This window comes from Narcine bancroftii, chromosome 4, assembly GCF_036971445.1.
Source record: "Narcine bancroftii isolate sNarBan1 chromosome 4, sNarBan1.hap1, whole genome shotgun sequence".
Classification (NCBI taxonomy): Eukaryota; Metazoa; Chordata; class Chondrichthyes; order Torpediniformes; family Narcinidae; genus Narcine; species Narcine bancroftii.
Window position 1 is genome coordinate 312,116,196 of NC_091472.1, and position 18,990 is coordinate 312,135,185.

The 18,990-nt window shown below is 45.6% G+C and overlaps 1 protein-coding gene and 1 long non-coding RNA gene across 2 annotated transcripts in view; one reads left to right on the forward strand and one right to left on the reverse strand.

The window, feature by feature from the left end:
- Nucleotides 1-18,821, reverse strand: part of wnt6b (wingless-type MMTV integration site family, member 6b) — a 123,506-nt gene extending 104,685 nt beyond the window's left edge. Inside the window, exon 1 of the mRNA XM_069930555.1 lies at nt 18,671-18,821. The gene's annotated coding sequence lies outside the window, so the exon portion shown is untranslated. The remainder of the gene's footprint in view (nt 1-18,670) is intronic.
- LOC138760213 (uncharacterized) overlaps nt 17,608-18,990 on the forward strand; it is a 40,117-nt gene continuing 38,734 nt past the window's right edge. Inside the window, exon 1 of the long non-coding RNA XR_011355512.1 lies at nt 17,608-17,694. This is a non-coding gene — a long non-coding RNA (uncharacterized lncRNA). The remainder of the gene's footprint in view (nt 17,695-18,990) is intronic.

Consider the following 18,990-nt stretch of genomic DNA (forward strand, 5'->3'; position numbering starts at 1 on the left):
AACCTTTTCAGCCCGGCAGTGCCCCCGACCCCACATATTCGCTCCTTCCGATCCGCGCCCGGCTCCTTCACTCCCCCCCTCCCTCCTTCCCTCCCTCACAAACGGATGAGATAATGACTTCAAATTTCATAATGCCAAAAGCAAACTCACTCACTTTTCAGTGTTAGATTCTCGTTGTAACGTGACTTTATCGTTCTCTTTACAAAGTGGTGTTGGTCTAAACGATCTTTAGTTCTGGATCTACTATTTTAAAAGGGTGTTGCAACTATTGCAATTTATGGAAGCTATGGGGTTTTTTAAAATCAAATCACAAATATAAATATTTGTTAATTCCTTTTTTTTTAAATCTTGGTAGCGGTTATCAGTCTGTTGTTGCTGGTCCCCTTCCGTTGAAGAGGAGGAAAGATTAAAACAAGAGGACATGAGTTAAGAATTAAGGGGCAGAGGTTTAGAGGTAACATGAGGGGGAACTTCTTTACTCAGAGAGTGGTAGCCGTGTGGAATGATCTTCCGGGAGAAATAGTGGCGGCGGAGTCAATTGTATTATTTAAGAAAAGGTTGGACAGGTATATGGATGAGAAGAAGATGGAGGGTTATGGGCATTGTGCAGGGAGGTGGGACTAGAAAGGGGTGTTTGGTTCGGTGCAGACTAGAAGGGCCTAATGGCCTGTTTCCGTGCTGTAATTGTTATGTTATGTTATGTTATGTTAATTGATACGCGGAGCTCTAACCAGAATAAAATAACCAGACTTTGCACCCTTTGGATCCCACTGACGGTAACAAGTAACATCCCATCACATTGGTAAACTGGATCAGCAGGTGACACAAAGATTGGAGGTGCTGCGGACAGCGAGGAAGGTTTTCAAAGGTTGCACAGGTATCTGGACCAGCTGGAAAAATGGGCTGAAAAATGGCAGATGGAGTTTAATGCAGACAAGTGTGAGGTGATGCATTTTGAAAGGACAAACCAAGAAAGGATGTACACGGTAATTGGTCAGGCACTGAGGAGGGTGGTAGAACAGAGGGAGCTGGGAACACAGATACATAATTCCCTGAAAGTGGCATCACAAGACGATAGGGTTGTAAAGAGAAGTTTTGGCAATGTTGGCCTTCACAAATCAAAGTATTGAGTACAGGAGTTGGGATGTTATGGTAAAGTTGTATAAGACATTGGTGAGGCCAAATTTGGAGGATTGTGTGCAGTTTTGGTCACCTAACTACAGGAAAGACAAATAAGATTGAAAGAGTGAGGGCAAGATTTATTAGGATGTTTCCCTGACCTCAGGAACAGAGAAAGGTTAAATAAACTAAGACTTCATTCCCTGGAGCGTAGAAGAATGAGGGTAGTTTGGTAGATAAATTTAAAATTAAGGGAGATAGACAGAGTAAATGTAGATGGGTTTTTTCCACTGAGGGTAGATGAGACACCAAACCAGAGGACATGGGTTAAGAGTGAAAGGGGAAAAGTTTAGGGGGAACATTAGGAGGAACTTCATACAGAGAGGGGTGAGGGAGTGGAACAAGGTGCCAACTGAAATGAAAAATGCAGGCTCCATTTTAACATTTGAGAAGAATTTGGACAGATACATGGAGGGCTATGGATTTGGGTGCAGGTCAGTGGGACTACGAAGAATAATAGTTTGACACAGACAAGAAGGGCCGAAGGGCCCGCTTTTGTGCTGTCATGTTCTATGGTTCTCTTTCCGTGACTTTAAGGGGCGCTGTGCAATTTCTGCTGATCTTTGTCCGTCTTACAGTAGATTAAAGTCAATTTCATGTAATATTCCATCTGTTTTATTATGAGACAATAAAGGAATCTTGAACCTTGAGAGGAAGTGGAGAATTTGGGGCTCTCCAAGGTGTAAGAATCCATACATCTGCTCCAAGGCCTGTCCCATGGACATTGCCCCTTGTCAATCAGGGGTGATTACAAGACTGGTCACAGAAGGAGTCAAGGGCGTTCACTTCAGGGCCCGGGTCATGGCTAAGGTCACACTCGCTCCTACCCCCTTCCTTCAGGCAGAAGAGACGTAAGCTCAAAAACACGAACTTCCAGATTCAAGGGCGGTTTCTTCCCTGTGTTATTGGAGTTGGAAATGGATCTCCCTCCTCTGGCAAAAGAGGACACATTTGTAGTGTTTGGAGTAGATTTTTCTCTATATTTTCCTTCCATTCTCTGTACCCTGATCTTTGACACGTTGTGACATATCTTGACTTAATGGAGCTCTAAGAGATTCTGAGAGGCATAGGTAAGGGAGGCGGCCAGTGGCTTTTTCCCAGGGCAGGAATAACCAACACCAGAGGACACCTGTAGAAAATGAGGGGAGGAAAGTTTAGGGGAGGCATGAGGGGTGATTTTGTTTAACACAGAGAGTGGAGGGTGCCTGGAATGGCTTGCCAGGGGTGATGATGGAGACTGAAACATTAGGGGCAATGAAGAGACAGGCACACGGATGAAAGAAAAATAGAGGGTAACGAGGTAGGTAGGGTTTCAGTTTTATTTTGGCTGGAACACATAGGTCAGCACAACAAGGAGAGCTGAAGGACCTGTACTGCGCTGTATGTTCTGTGACCACCCCCTCCCTGCACCATTTATTTGTTATAATTGCCCCACCTGCTACATAAGTTGACTTGATAGATAGCACTCAAATCAAAGCTTTTTGCTGTAAACAATTCAATTCGATTCTATCAAGGGCTCCCTCGGTCAACCATCGCAATGCTCTCAATTTCAGTCCATAATGCAATAGTTCCTCGTTCTGCATACAATCTGTTGATTAGATTCCGTCCTGTATCTTATTCCTGGATCTGTCCTAACACCACCGGTTATGGAATGCACCGCCTTCTCTGCTTGTCAGCTTAACTATCCTCTCACCAGTATCACAGCTTCATCTCTGTCACACACCTCCCCGTGCCAACCACTTAGTAATGAAAAAAATGAAAACAAACTATTTTGTAATTAACCCTCCCAGCGCAAATTTATTATGCACCAATATCAAATAGCTGACACTGAGCGAACAGCTGTAATTTGATCTTTTAGCCAACATTCATGAACTGCTCAGAGCATTGCATCAGGGCTACATGTTTGGGTTGCAGATGCGTAACCGGCTACTGAGCAGCTTCTGTCTTGAGTGAAGTCTCGCACCTCCTCACACTGTGACCCATTGTGGCCCTCTCCAGATTGAAATGCAAGCGAGTTAAGGAGACCCAGGTCGCCGCTGACCACGGTGCGAATGCCCTCCGGGAAACGTCAGGCGGCCAGTTCATTCCGTTGTTCCACGAATTGACTTTCACTGAGGGCCACGGACCGTTCTGTCCGGTCGGAGCCATTGGCTACGAGGTCAGAGGGTTGTCTTTCAGAGGAGAGGTTCACCCAAAGGTCCACACTCTCGGGTGAATTAAAAACACCCTGCATGGCTGCTCTGTAGTGGAGTGGGGGAAGCTTGCACGTTGCCCTGCCTTTTGCTGCTGGATCCACATAACCACAACAGATTATGTGGTCGTAATCCGATTGCTGTCAGTGTGAGTCCATAATGTTGGATATCCTGGGGTTATCCATGGTGCTATAGAAATACTTTTGAATCAACCTCGTTCTGATCTTTATTCTTATTAACTATAATATATGTCAGAGTCTATCTTGCTCCATGCAGAACATTTTAAACACCACTGACTCAACACATTTTTTACACCAACCGATTATTATTTTATTTTTCCCTTTCCTAGAACTACCTTCTTATTCTCGTTATGTGTCATCTGTTTTGTGAACCTCGGAGGTTACAGAAAGTAAGACTTCTGTTGTATGGGTCCATTTAGAGCAGTGGTTCTCAACTTTTCTCTTTCCACTCACATCCATTTTAAGTATTCTCTATGCTATCAGTGCTCTGTGATGAGTGAGGGATTGCTTAAGGTGGGATGTGGGTGGAAAGAAAAAGTTTGAAAACCTCTGTTTTAATCATCCCTCATTGACTCGTTATGTGCACGGTTTCAGAACTCCAAAGGAAATGGGCCAATGACAATTTTTCTCAAGCAAAATATGTCAGTAACAATTGGGTAATTCTCAATCTTCCCTTCCCACTCACATCCCACCTTAAGCAATCCCTTATTAACCACAGAGCACCGATGGTATAGGGATTACTTAACGTGGGATGTGAGTGAGAAGGGAAGGTTGAGAACCACTGATTAGAATAAATTTCATTCATTCATTCATTCACTCGTTGATTAGGAGGGGTTCGGGGATGCCCCAGACCAGCCATTCTCAAGCTTTTTTTCAGCTGTGGCCCCCCCACCTAGGCATCTGCCCAAAATTAGAAGGGCCCCTTCCCTGTGAAGCAGTCCATCGTGGGAACGCCATGACATTATGTACATGGAGTTACATTGCATGGGGAGTTTCAGTTTGCCGCCAAGCTTGGCATGAATAAAGATGCTTGCCACTTCTCTCAATCAAGGCTGCTTTCTAATACATGACGGGCGGGGGGGTGGGTGGGGGGGGTGGGGGGTGGAGGACAAGATGAAAAAAAAATTAATTCCACACTCCGGACGACAGGATTTAAAGGATTTCAGGGAAATAAGTATGTCGGAGGTGGAAGTTCGGTGAAAAAGGAATGACATCACATTGCAGAGAGAGGGAAGCGAGTGGTCGGCGGCTCAGAAAAAGAAAGGAAGGTGAGAAAAAGGGGAGAAAAGAGGAAGTGAGAGAGACAAAATGTTGGTTGTTTTCTTCAACACTCCTCCCGACTACATAAAAGCACTTTAAATATTTATGCTACGTGAGGTGAAAAGAAAAAAAGGCTTTTAGTTAAATGCGCTGTGGCCTAGCAGTGGGGGCCTTAGGGCCCCCATTGAGAATGGCTGAACTAGGGATAAGAAAGGCTGTTTAACCACTGAGTTAGTTCTATTTTTAACAGGTTGTTATTGATACTAAAGTTAGTTGAAGCAAACAGAACCAGTGGCTTCAAGCCTTCATTGAGATGGCTCATTCAGTGAAGGTGAAGAGGGATGGAAGCCTACTGAGGGTAAACAAGAAGACAGTTGAAACTGTAACTGCCCATAAAAGTACTGGAACAACTCAGCAGGTTAAGTAGCATCCACGGAAAGCAATAGGCGGTCGATGTTTCAGCCCTGAATTTTTCATTAGAGATTATCTGCGCAGAGAATGTCGCCGGGACCTGAGGAACTGAGTTACAGGGAAAGGTTAAATGGGTTGGGAGTGTTGGCGAATGGAGGAGGAGGGGTGAAATCTGATTGAGGTTTATTAAATTATAAGGGGTATAGAGTAAATGAAGCAGGCTTTATTCCACTGAGGTTGGGGTAAGACAACGAGAGGACATGGGGTAAGGGCGAAAGGGGAAAGGTTTCGGGGGAACTTCTTCACACCCAGAGCAGTGGGGTGTGGAACAAGCTGCCAGCTGAGGTGGAGAATGCGAGTTTGATTTTGGTATTTAAGGAAAATTTGGACAGTTACATAGATGCGAGTGATACGGAGCGCTATGGTCAGGATGCAGGTCAATGGGTTGAGGTAGAACAATAGTTCAACATGGACTAGATGGACAAAAGGCCTGTTTATGTGCTGTGGTATTGCATGGGTTCTTCTTAAGTTGAAGGTCTCAGGGCAGTGTTGGATCTACTGTTGGGGAATGAGATAGGGCAGGTGACTAAGGTGTGTGTTTGGGAGCACTTCGGATCCAGTGATCAGGGTAACATTAGTTTCAATATAATTATGGAAAGGGATAGGTCTGGTCTGAAGATTAAGGTTTTTTGAGTGGGGATTTCATGAAATGAGAAGGGATTTGCAAGGAGTGGTTTGGGCTGATTTGATTTATGGAAAGGAGGTAGAAGAGAATCGGTGGGCATTTAAAGGTGAGATTTTCAGGGTGCAGAATCTTTAGGTTCTGGAAATTTTAACTGCCTATTACTTTTCATCGATGCTGCTGAGTTTCTCCAACAATCTTCAGTACTGCACTTTACAGATTACTGTTGCTCAAGCCCTAGTCTTGGCAGATTAAGTTAACCAGTCAAGGACAAGGAGGGTCTGATCACAGTTGGCCCCCATTTCTGGAGGACAAGATCAGTTATGGTTGTCACCCTTCACCATGTTCCAATGGATGTGGTGAACATCACATGTGGCTCAAATCTCCTCCTCCTCGTGAAGAGCGGGTGTTAAAGTGGTGGTAGATAGAGAGGGGGCATTTGCAGCGACCACGGACTGAGTGCAGGCCAGAAAATTTCAGCAAAAATATGTCTTTTAAAAAAACACCTATCATCCTTGGGATTCCGTCTCATCTAAATAGAAATGAAGAGAAGACCAACTTGACCGATACCCGCAAGAATTTTGCTTTGGCTGCACAGTTGCAGTCTTGCAATGCGTCGATTTTTCTTCAGAAAATTTACCATTGATCTTTAAGTGGATGCTCTTCTAAGTGCTTTGCCGATCTTTGAGATAGAAATAGATGCTCAGTCCTTTGCTTGCATAAGGAGCTCATGTTTATAGTCAAGAAGGCTGCCCCCTCATTAGTCTGGGATTGAGTTCAAGAGCTGCGAAATAGTATTGCAACTCCATAAAATACTGGTTGGGCCACACCTGGGCCACACCTTCATTTCTGGTCACCTCGTTGCTGGGAGGATGTATATGCTTTGCAGAGGGCGCAGAGGAGATTTTCTGGGATGTTGCCTAGATTGGAGAATATATCTTATAGAGTAAGGTTGATCCGCTAGGGCTTTTCTCTTTGGAGCAATGAAGGATGACTTAATAGAGAGAGCAAGCAGCTTTTTCCCTGGGACGACCATAGCAAATACCAGAAAGCATCTGTTTAAGGTCAGTGGAGGAAAGTTTAGGGGAGATGTCAGAGGTAGGTTATTTACACAGAGAGAGGTGGGTGCCTGGAATGCTTTAACATATGATGATGGAGCCTGGTACAATAGGAACATTTAATTAACTCTTTGATAGGCATGTGGATGTAAGAAAAATAGAGGGTTATGGGTCTGAGGGAGGGAATATTAGATTGCTGTGGAGTGGATTCACATTGGTCGCCACAACATTGTGGGCTGACGGTCCTGTCTTCTGCTGTAACGTAACATATTTTCAATCATGGAACGTGTAATTATTTCCATCTCTTCCCTTTCCCTCTGCGTCCTAATCCCAGGCAAGGTGGATGAGTGAGGCTCCAGGTGAAGGGAACCATTCTGAGCAGGTGCAAGATGACAACGAAGAAGCTGAGGAGAATGGGGCCAATTTGAGGGGACAGTTTGCAAGCTGCTCCCAGCAAACTCTCTCACACTGCAAACCATCTCCTCTCTTATTCCTCCGAGATTATGAAAACTGTTCTCTGAAATTTTCTTTCAGGTTTAGCGATTCTACGCCCTCCAGGAGCAACTGGCCTGTCAATCCTGACAGAGCCTCATGCTAATTAAAATTGCATTGACTTTACTCTGTATTTTAAATGTGGTCCATAGAGTACACGAGCCTAAAGGTAAATTAGCTTGTTTTAATTCTGATAGAATTCCCCTATGTGACAAACGGAAATTTGCGGAGGCTTCTTCGGTTCACGTTTTGGCTTTCCTCTCGTCTAGTATTGGCCTTTCTCAAGGTTAAATTGAAACCTTTAATGGCTCTGTTTGGAATATTTGATGATGATGATGTTTTATTGACTTCATCTCAGAGCCAAAGGTCATCTTTTACTTTATTGACGGCCAGACCTGCAATATTGACCAAAGGGAAAGGTAATACACCACCTACAGACACACAATGGTTAAATTATATTATGTCCTGTTTCAGCTTCAAAAAAAGTGAGCTATGCCATTAAAGATTCAAATACTAATTTTTCAAAGATATGGGGCCCTTTTATGGAGCATGACCACAATCTAAAGTTTTAAGACTGTCCTGAGCCTCGATGTTGTGTTCTCGGTTTCCGAGTTGTCATCCCTCGATACCCAAATGCTAGGGTCTTTTTTCCTAACCTCGTCAAATGGAAAGGGTTTTGATGAAAGGAGGGGTTTTTTCTCATTTATTCATTGATTACTATATTTTGAATGTAACTGTACAGTTTAGGGGATTTGCTCATTTACATTTATTATGTCCTTTCCTTGCAAGTCATATGTATGATTATGCTTGTGGGCAGTGGGGGTGCGTGGGGGAGGGGGAGTCAACTTATTTTTTTCTGTGGCATTTTCCATAATTGCACTGTAGAAATTTATTGTTCTTGAAATTAATTAAAATATTTTAATAAGAAAAAAGACTTTGAACTAGCTGATGACTTTCTGTATCTCTGCACTTCTTGCTGTGTCATATTTGTTGTGTTATATGTAGGCTGTCCGGCTGAGATGCTGGCAGAATGAACTTTCTCACTGCAACAAAATAACCATTTAACCATTTAGAGCACAGAAACAAGCCAGTTTGGCCTGACTAGTCCATGCTGAACATCATCTCCCACCTAGTCCCACTGACCGGCATTCGGCCCATAACCCTCCACACCTCTCCCGCCCATATATCTATCCAACCTTTCCTTGAATATTAACATCGATCTTGCTTCTCATTCCACACCCCCACCACCCTCTGCGTGAAGAAATTCCCTCTCATGTTTCCCTTAAATTTTTCCCCTTTTACTCTCAATCCATGCCCTCTTGTTTGAATCCCCCCCACTCTCAGTGGGAAAAGCCTGTCCACTTTGATTCTATCTGTCCCCCTTATAATTTTAAATACCTCTAACAAATCACCCCTCAACCTTCTATGCTCCAGGGAATAAAGTCCCAGCCTGCTCAACCTTTCCCTGCAACTCAAACCCTGAAAGCCCGGCAATATTCTCGTAAACCTCCTTTTGCCCTCTCTCTATTCTCCATCTTGTAATTCGGTGACCAAAACTGCATACAATATTCCAAGTTTGGCCTCACCAATGCCTTATACAATTTCAACATAACATCCCAACGGCTGTGTTCTATTTATGAAAGCCAACGTACTAAATGCCTATCCATATGCGATTCAACTTTCAGAGAATTATGATTCCTAAATCCTTCCACTGCACTCCATTTAACGTGTATATCCTATTTTGATTAGTCCTACCTCACTGACAAAAGACAAAGGAGGAAAAACCCAACACCCAACCCCAACCAACCAATTTTCCCCTGCAGCCGCTGCAACCGTGTCTGCCTGTCCCGCATCGGACTTGTCAGCCACAAACGAGCCTGCAGCTGACGTGGACATTTACCCCCTCCGTAAATCTTCGTCCGCGAAGCCAAGCCAAAGAAAAGAAAAGAAAACCAAAATGTAGCACCTCATATTTATCAGGATTAAACTCCATCTGCCATCTTTCAGCCCACTCTTCTAACCAGCCTATATCACCCTGGAACCATCGGTTGAGGCTACTTCATTAAACGTATTTAAGGTTCAGTTAGATAGATTCTTACATTAAAAAAAAGGAATTAAGGGATATGGGGAAAAGGCAGGTAGGTGGAGTTGAATCAATGATCATATCAGCCATGATCACATTGAATGGGAGAGCAGGCTCGACGGGCCCGATGGCCGACTCCCACTCCTATTTCTTATGTTCAGTGAGTGTAGCGGTTAGTGCAACACCATTTGGTTCAAACCTGGCGCTGTCTGTAAGCAGTTTGTACATCCTCCCCAGGACCTGATGGACATTTATAATGGTCGTTGTTTGCAGAAAGCCATAAACCACACCCCCCCTCCCCCCCACCACCCCGCGATCTGTTCTCCCTCCTGGCATCTGACCAGATAGCAAAAGTTTTTCCCCCCCCCAAGCTGTGAGACTTCTCAACTCCATGGACACAGGGCTAGCAGATATAACATGATATTTATAAGTGATAAATTATTTATAAAGAGGTTTCTGAGGTGATTTATCCATGTAGATAACTAGCTCCACGGTCCGGAGAAATCCTATCTCATCTTCACTGTACACTGCAGTGAACGACAACTAAATGTGACTTGACTTGACTAACGTGCTAAAGAAACTCAGCAGGTCACGCACCATCTCTGGGAACCAATGTTCCGGGTCAGGGCCCTCTGTCAGGGTATAAGGAGAAACAGCTTAAACAAAAAAGGATGTGGGGGGGATGGGGGGGCAGAGGGGTAGAGAAGGGAGGAAGAGGCAGGGGGAGGAGGCGCAGGCTTACAGATACACATGGGAGGGCTGAGGAGAAAAAAGACTGAGGTGCTGGGGGAAGGAATAGCTCTCTGGGAGGAGAAGGGAAGAGGGAGGAGAGCTGTCGGAGAGGGGACAGGGAAAGAGAGAGTCTCAGGGAAGGGTTGAACAGAAATTGGGGGCCAGTATTAAACCCCTCAGGTTGGAGAGTGCCACGATGTTGTTCCTACATTAGAGGGTGGTCTCAATTTGGCAGTGCACGAGACGTATCAATGTGCCAAAGGTGTGTAATGTTGAAATGGTTGGCCAGTGGGAGGTCCTTGCTGTTACAGTGGACAGAGTGAAAATGCTCAACGAATCGATCTCCCAAACTGTATCTGCAGACTCCTCTGTGTTGACAGAGTGTACATGATCTTAATCTCTCAAGCATTATACACCAGAGACTTGCCTTTCCCTTCCTGTACCTAAACTCTGACCTTTCACTTCCAGCATCTGTGTCTCTCCACCTCTCCTTCAAAACCAGGGTGTTGGGTGGATTTAAAGCAGAGATTCTCAGGCATTTGACTTCTCAGGGCATCAAGGGAGAAAGCCGGGGGAATGGGACTGAGTGGGAGAAGAGATCAGCTCATGGCGGAGAAGACTCGATGGGCAAATGGGCCTGCTTCCGCTCCCATATCTTGGGATCTTGTGATGTAGAGGAGGCCACAACAGGAGTGCCGGATGGAGTCAAAGACCCCTGCAGATTCACAAGTGGCCAACCATATGACCATTTACAGCACAGAAACAAGGCAGTTTAGCCCATCTAGTCCATGCTGAACAATTTCTCCCACCTAGTCCCACTGGCCCATAACCCTCCACACCTCTCCCGTCCATATGCCTATCCAACTTTTCTTTGAATATTAACATCAATCTCACTTCTACCACTATTGCCGGAAGTTCATTCCACCCTCTGCGTGAAGAAATTCCCCTTCATGTTTCCCCTAAACTTTTCCCCTTTTACTCTCAATCCATTTCCTCTTGTTTGAATCTCCCCCACTCTCAGTGGAAAAAGCCTGTTCACATTGACTCCTATCCATCCCCCTTATAATTTTGAATAACTCTATCAAATAACCCCTCAACCTTCTACACTCCAGGGAATAAAGTCCCAGCCTGCTCAACCTTTCCCTGCAACTCAAACCCTAAAACCCCGGCAACATTCTCATAAACCTCCTCCACACTCTCTCTGCACTGTTTATATCCTTCCTGTAATTCGGCGACCAAAACTGCACACAGTATTCCAAATTTAGCCTCACCAATACCTTATACAATTTCAACATAACATCCTATCTCCTGTGTTCTATACTCTGATTTATAAAAGCCAACGTACTAAATGCTTTCTTTACCACCCTATCCACATGTGACTCAACTTTCAGACAATTATGTACCATGACTTCTAAATCCCTTTGTTTCACTGCAGTCCTCAACTGTCAACCATTTAACGTGTATGTCCTGTTCTGATTAATCCTACCAAAATGTAGCACCTCACATTTTTCAGTATTAAACTCCATCTGCCATCTTTCAGCCCAATCTTCTAACTATCCTATATCGCCCTGCAAGCTTTGATAATCTTCCTCCCTGTCCACAACACCGCCAACCTTTGAATCATTTACAAATTTACTAGACCACTTCAATTCCACAAACCACTGCCACACCAACATGGTGAGACTGGATAGGTTGGGGCCACTTTCTTCCCCCCACCCCCCCACCCCCCTCCAGGACCTTTTACCTGAGGGGCACAGTTAATCTACATTTGGAAAGGCAGGGATTAATCAAAGATAATCAATATGATTTTGATGGCAGGGAGATCTTAACCATATAACCATATAACCACTTACAGCACAGAACAGGCCAGTTCGGCCCTACTAGTCCATGCCGTAGCAAATCCCCACCCTCCTAATCCCACTGACCAGCACCCGGTCCATACCCCTCTAGTCCCCTCCTATCCATGTAACGATCCAGTCTTTCCTTAAATGTAACCAATGATCCCGCCTCGACCACGTCCGTCGGAAGCTCATTCCACATCCCCACCACCCTCTGCGTAAATCTGACCAATTTATCTAAATTATTCAAGGGTTGACACTTTATGGAGAGATGAAGGCTGAGAGGGAACTTAATGGAGATGAATAAAATTATGAGGAGCTCATATGGGGTCGACAGTCAGCACCTTATTCCTGGGGTCACAATAGCAAGTACAGACCCAGAGGACATTGGTTTAAGGTGAGTGGAGTCATCAGGAGGTTGTGTTTCTTACTCAGAGAATGGTGGATGCCTGGAATGTATTGCTGGGGGGCCATGGTGGAGGCAGATATGAAAGGGATTATTCAAAGGCCTCTTGGGTTGGCACAAGGAAAATAGAGAGATATTTGCGTGAGGTAGGGAAGAATTAGGTTGATGCAACATCGTGTCTGAAGACCCTTTACTATGTTCTATTATATGTAAAGTTTCAGATCGACCCCACTGAGTCCCTCCAGCACATTGTGTTTGGTTTCAGATTCCAGCATCTGCCATCTCCTGTGTGCCAACTGAGTACATGTCACCGTGTTTTCCTCCATCTCTCCAATAATATACACCATAATCAGAAAATGGCCTCCCCTGCATGGAGCTAAACTCTGGGCTTTCATTTCTAAAATCTGTGTCTCTCCACCTCTCTCTCAAAAACCATTCACCCTCCTGGTCAACGTCCATGGCTCTTGGTCAATTCTTCATGGCTCGAACTCCTGGGAATTCCTGGAGAACTACTTGAAAGACACCTGGAAGTTGTTCCTGGCCACACCATTTAGTAATTGAAAATTCCCTTGGGATTTTCCTCTCTGTCTTTGTGATAATGGAAGTGAGGTTGGGAAATGGGGATGATGTGGGAAGTGGAAGATGGTGGGAAGTGAGGAGGATGATAGGATAGTTAATAAGGCCTATCAGATGCTGGGCTTCATTAATAGGGGGATTGAGTTCAGGAGTCGAGGGGTCATGTTGTAACTCTACAAATCTCTGATGAGACCCCACTTGGAGTATTGTGTTCAGTCTGGTCACCTCATTATAGGAAGGATGTGGAAGCTGTGGAGAGGGGGCAGAGGAGATTTATCAGGATGTTGCCTGGACTGGGAAACAAGTCTCATGAGGCAAGGTTAGTAGAGCTGGGGCTTTTCTCCTTGGAGTGCACAAGGATAACAGGAGGCCAGTATCTGTTTCTTAGGACAGGATCAGCAAATACCAGAGGACACCTGTACAAAGTGAAGGGAGGGAAGTGTAGGGGAAACATCGGGGATATGTTTTTTTACACAGAGTGTAGCGCGTCGAATGACTCAAAGACTTGTAGATTCAAGCCAAGGCTTTTATTACCAAAAGACTGGAGCGTAGTGCATCGAGGTCGATCTGGTTAAGTGCAGCACCTTACGACCTGGCCAGTTGGTGTGGCTACGGCTCTCAGCCAAACCATTAGCACTATATACAAATATATACAGAGGTGATAGGACCCATACTATCACACAGAGATGATGAAATGCCTTGCTGGGGGTGGTGGCACATGGATAGAAGTAAAATAGAGGGTTATAGGGTAGGGAGGGTTTAGTACTCTTTTTTAGGAAGGAACATATGGGAAAGTGAGAGAGCTCTGTTGTAGAAAGAGTGGAGAGCACCAAGTTCCTTGGAGTTCAGTTAACTAGTGACCTATTGTGGACTCTCAACATCATTGCCAGGAAGGCGCAGGAAGGAGAAGACCAGAATGGGCAAGGCTACTGCTCACCATTATGTCAACCTTCTCTAGATGCTCAATCAAGAATGCCCTGGCCGCTGTGGTACCAGTGCTGCAGAGAAATGGACCAGAGGACAATCCACAGGACCATAAGATTGGGATCTCCCTTCCCACCTTACTGGGATCGCTGTCTGAAGAGGGCACACAAAATCATTGAGGATGCCTTCCATTCTGCACAGCTTCTTCCCAAGTGCATTGAGAATGCTGAACGACCAAAGGAACTGTTCACTGACCCTCCGAGACTCTCAATTCCACTAAACAATGTTTGTTTGTTTGTTTATTTATTTGAATAGATGAAATGCTTGTCCAGCATATGTATTGTTTGTCTGTCTGTGTGTTGTGTCTGGTTGTGTGTGTACGTGTTTTGCACGGAGGACCGGAGAATGTTGTTTCGCCAGCTTGTACTTGTACAATCAGATGACAATAAACTTGACAAAATAGGGAGAAGTAAGGAGGATGGTGGGAAGTGGGTAGATGGAGCAAAGTGAAGAGGATCATGGGAAGAGGAGAGGATGATGGGAAAGAGAGGAGTCTAAATAACCTTTCAAGAAACAGCAGAAAATAACAGGCTTTCATGTTATGAATTTCAGGCATTTGAATCGAAATGTGACATTTATGAAGTACACTCATGCTAACCTTTATAAATGAGCCACGTTGTACCAAGTTTTTTTTTTACGAGTCTTATCTTGTCATCACCAGATGGTAATGTTTCAATATTCAACAGTCAGGAATGTCCAAGAGCATTAATCGTGTCAAATGTGAATCAATTCGTGCAGTCACTGAAAGGTCTCTGGGTCTTTCCTCACGTCCTCATTTTACACAAGTCAAATGGATAAAAATCTGAATGAACCAGTCCAGGAGACTACACCTGCAGCCTCCCAGGTCAGCTCTCAAGCAAGGCTTCGACACACAGCTGTTCACAGCTTTATCTCTTCTCTTTCATCGTCGCAAGTTCAAAATCGCAGAACTGGTGGCCTCAGCACACTCTGGGCCAAGCCCCAGAACACTCTGGGCCCAGCACATTCTGATGCAAGCCCCAGCTCACTCTGGTCCCAGTTCACACTGACCCCAGAATGCTCTGGGCCCCAGCACCCTCTGGTCCCAGTACACTCAGGGCCCGAGCACACTCTGGGCCCCAGCACACTCTGGTCCCAGCACAGTCTGGTCCCAGTACGCTCTGGGCCCAGTACACTCTGGGCCCCAGCACACTCTGGTCCCAGTACACTCTGGTCCCAGCACACTCTGGTCCCAGTACACTCTGGTCCCAGTACACTCTGGTCCCAGTACACTCTTGGCCCCAGCACACTCTGGTCCCAGTACACTCTGGTCCCAGCACATTCTGGTCCCAGTACACTCTGGGCTCCAGCACACTCGTCCCAGTACTCTCTGGTCCCAGTACACTCTGGACCCAGCATACTCTGGTCCCAGCACACTCTGTTCCCAGTACGCTCTGGTCCCAGTACATTCTGGGCCCCAGCACACTCTGGTCCCAGTACACTCTGGGCCCCAGCACACTCGTCCCAGCACACACTGGTCCCAATACACTCTGGCCTCAGCACACTCTGTGGGCCCTCTCATCGAGTTTCCATAGAACGATGAAGGGATTCATCACCTCTGTGAAATTGCAAATGGGCAAAATGTTGCTATAATTCTAAGTTTTATAATCCTAGCAGATGCAGCTGGTGCATAGCCCATTCAGTCCATCAGTGGGACAGTGAGTACCTGCAAACTCCACATAGGCAGCACCCAAGGTCAGGGTTCAAACCCAGGGCTCTGGAGCTGGAAGGCCTCAGTTCCACTAGCTGCGTCCCTGCACCTCTCTCAGTTCAAGTTTACTGAGGAACAAAGCTTGACTTGTAAGCAGTTCAGCTGGTCAGTCCCGACGTAGAACAGCATTCAAAAACAGTGCAAAATTGCAGAGTGTCCAGTTAGAACAAAGCAACATTACTTCTTATTACCACTTATACAGAGGTTCATTCTGGTGACAGGTAAAGGTGGAAACCACCTGTAACAGTTGTCCTTGTGGTTACAGCGAGTCCAAATCCCACGCTATCTGTAAGGAGTTTGTACATTCTCCCCATGTCTGCGTGGGTTTCCTTTGGAGGCTCTAGTTTCCTCCTGCCGTTTGTTCGAAACGTACCAGGGGGAGGAGGGGGGTTGTATATCAATTGGGTGTAATGGGGTGGCACCGGCTCATGGGCCTTGTTACTGTATTTCTAAATTTAAAAGTAAGGGCCATATGTCTACCTTTAAAATTTTAACACGCACAGATTTGTGGGCATTCTTGAACACTTCCAAGGGGCGAAGAAACATCTCACTCAGCCCTTTGTCAAAGGTTAAACTTACCTCACTTTTCAACTCCCTGCCACTGCCAAAAGTTGATTTTGAAACAATTCATACATTTCGATTCAACTCCTGTCCCCATATTCACCATCTTTCATTGCTTTTAAATAATTAGGTCTGAACAGTTCTTCCCACTCTCCCCAGTGTTCAATGACGGCTCCACTGGAGTGCTACATTGAATAGGAAGAGTTCTGTGAGATAGGGACCAAATGGGAACAGCTTAGATGGCCAATTTGGTCAGTGTGGATCAGTTGGGCCTAAACCCTATTTCCCACGATTCCAGGGCACAGGGGAGGTTTATGAGTGCAGAAAAGAAAAGCAATTCCAATGCAAACAAACAGCTCCAGACCTCAAGTGGTGGAAGGAGCAGAATTGGGTTGGAGGGAGTCAGAGAAAGGTGTAAGGAACGTGCTGTCATGTCAAGGAATAAAATTCACCGTGCTCCTGAAGTGTAATGTTCAGCAAAGTTGATTGAAATCAGCACTTTTTTGTGGTTTTTTGGAAGGTCTCCCGAATACTTTTGAACTTGCATGTGCACTGGAATTGGCGCTGAAAGAGTAAGCTGAAAGAACAGGCTTCATAAAACTTTCATTCTGGTTTAACTTCAGTGATCCGATTGAAGGGGTTGAAATGAAAAACGGATCCATTGAGTTGGATACGGAGAAATTATTTCCAGGATTGTGAAACTCAGAATGACGGTACAACTGGTTAAAATTAAATCGTGGAAAATTAAATTCAGGAAAATACAGCTCACACATACCATCCACCCCCCCCCCCCCACACACACACACACACACACACACACACACACACACACACGCACACCCACACCCCATTTACACAGATGCCTAGGCAGAAACACAGGTTTGCACACAGATATAAACACAAATCAAATGCGTTCACCCTCACTTGGATGCACAGTTACACAAATGTTCACACAGATATCCATACCCCTGGACATACACACACACACGAACATGAATGCTGGCACACAGACAGACTCATTTATCAGACCCACACTTATACAGAGACAAAAAACACACACACTCACACACAGATATGCACGCTGACACCCAGAAACGGAGGTACATAGATTAGACTTACATATACACAGACAAAATACATATACACATTTATATTCAGATATGCTTGCACTCAGACATACGCACCCTTTTTGGAATCTGTCCCATGACCTATGTGAACAGATTCCTATAAGAATGAATGGGAAAACATTTGTCTGTAATACTGTTCAAAACTGAAATGAACACGAGTGCAGTGGGAGAACATAGTAAAGGTTTGTTGGAATTCTCCCAGCAAAACGAATCTCTCTCTCTCTCTCTCTCGCACTCTCTTTTTTGGAATGTGACCTGGTTCACTACACACAGTCATATTGTCACTCCTCTGTTGTACAGACAAGACTAAAGGCATCGGGAGATGGCCCTCTCCAGGGACAAGTTTAACAAAGGCTGTCTTCCAGTAAGTGGGGTCGGACAAAATATTTCTCCCTCTGTCATTGGTATGTGGGGGGGGGGGGGGGGGTGGGGAGAGAATTAGAAGCTACAAGGCATTCCTGTCACTGTAAGAGCATGAAATGTATTTTCATGTAAGTTATATTGGTGAGAGGGTAGAGGATACAACTTTTTTAATTAAGAGACGGTCAATAATTCTGACAATGTTCACTTCTTTGTCAGATGTTCAACTATGGCAAAATGTAACTCACAAGGGAAGCCCAGAGTTAGAGGCAGGAAGGGGTAATTAGGAAGTGGGGAAAAGAAAGGGGCAGGGTGACTGAAATATGAGTGGGGGGGGTGTCAGGGCATGAGGAGCGAGATCAGTGCATGCATAAGAGAAAGGGCAGAGGAAAATGAGGAGAGGGATCTAGGAAGAGGAAACATGAAAGAGAAGGAGGGAGAGAGAAATGAAAGGGGTGGGATGAGAGAGGTAGACAGGGAAAGGAGAACAAAAAGTGTGTGAGAGAAAAGGATACCATAGAAGAGGGTAAGGAGAGGCAGAGGGTGAGAGAGGGGAGAAGAGGAGAAAGGGACAGGTGAGTGAGGCAGAGGGAGGGGAAGAGGAGGGGGAGAGAAATAAGCGAATGAGAAAGGGGAGAGAGAAATGAGGATGAGAAAGGGGAAAGGGAGAGAAAGAAGTGTATGAGAAAGGGAGAAATAAGCGAATGAGAAAGGGAGAGAGAAATGAGGATGAGAAAGGGGAAAGGAGGAGAGAAATAAGTGTATGAGAAAGGGGAGAGGGGGAGAAATAAGTGAGAATAATAAAGAGGTAAAGGGGAGGTTGAGAGAAGGAATGAGGGAAAGGAAGGAGAGAAAGAATGAGAATAAAGAGTTGAAGGAGAAGGTGGGGGGGGGGGGTAGGAACGGTGACCAGAGAGAGTGGCGAGGGGTGACGGCGAGGAGGGGACGGGATGGGGAGAAGGGAGGTTCTCGTTACTCACCACCAGAGGCTGATGATGTTGGCAGGACAGAGCAGGAAGAAGAAGAGGCGAGCTGTCCCCGGGACACCGGCTCCATCCTCGGGTTACCGGGGCTGTGGCACTCTGAGAACCACCTCCACTGCGCCGAGGGAGTGGGAGAGGGAGGGGACCTGGTAGGGGGAGGGGAGGAGGGGGGGAAAGAGAGAGAGAGAGAGAGAGAGAGGTAGGGTGGGGGCTTGTCTTCTCACCGTCCCAGGCAAGGAGGTGGAGAGCTGTCACCAAGGGGCTCCCAAGGCTGCGGCGGTCGGCGCTGAGACGCGGCGGCGATGCATGGAGGTGCA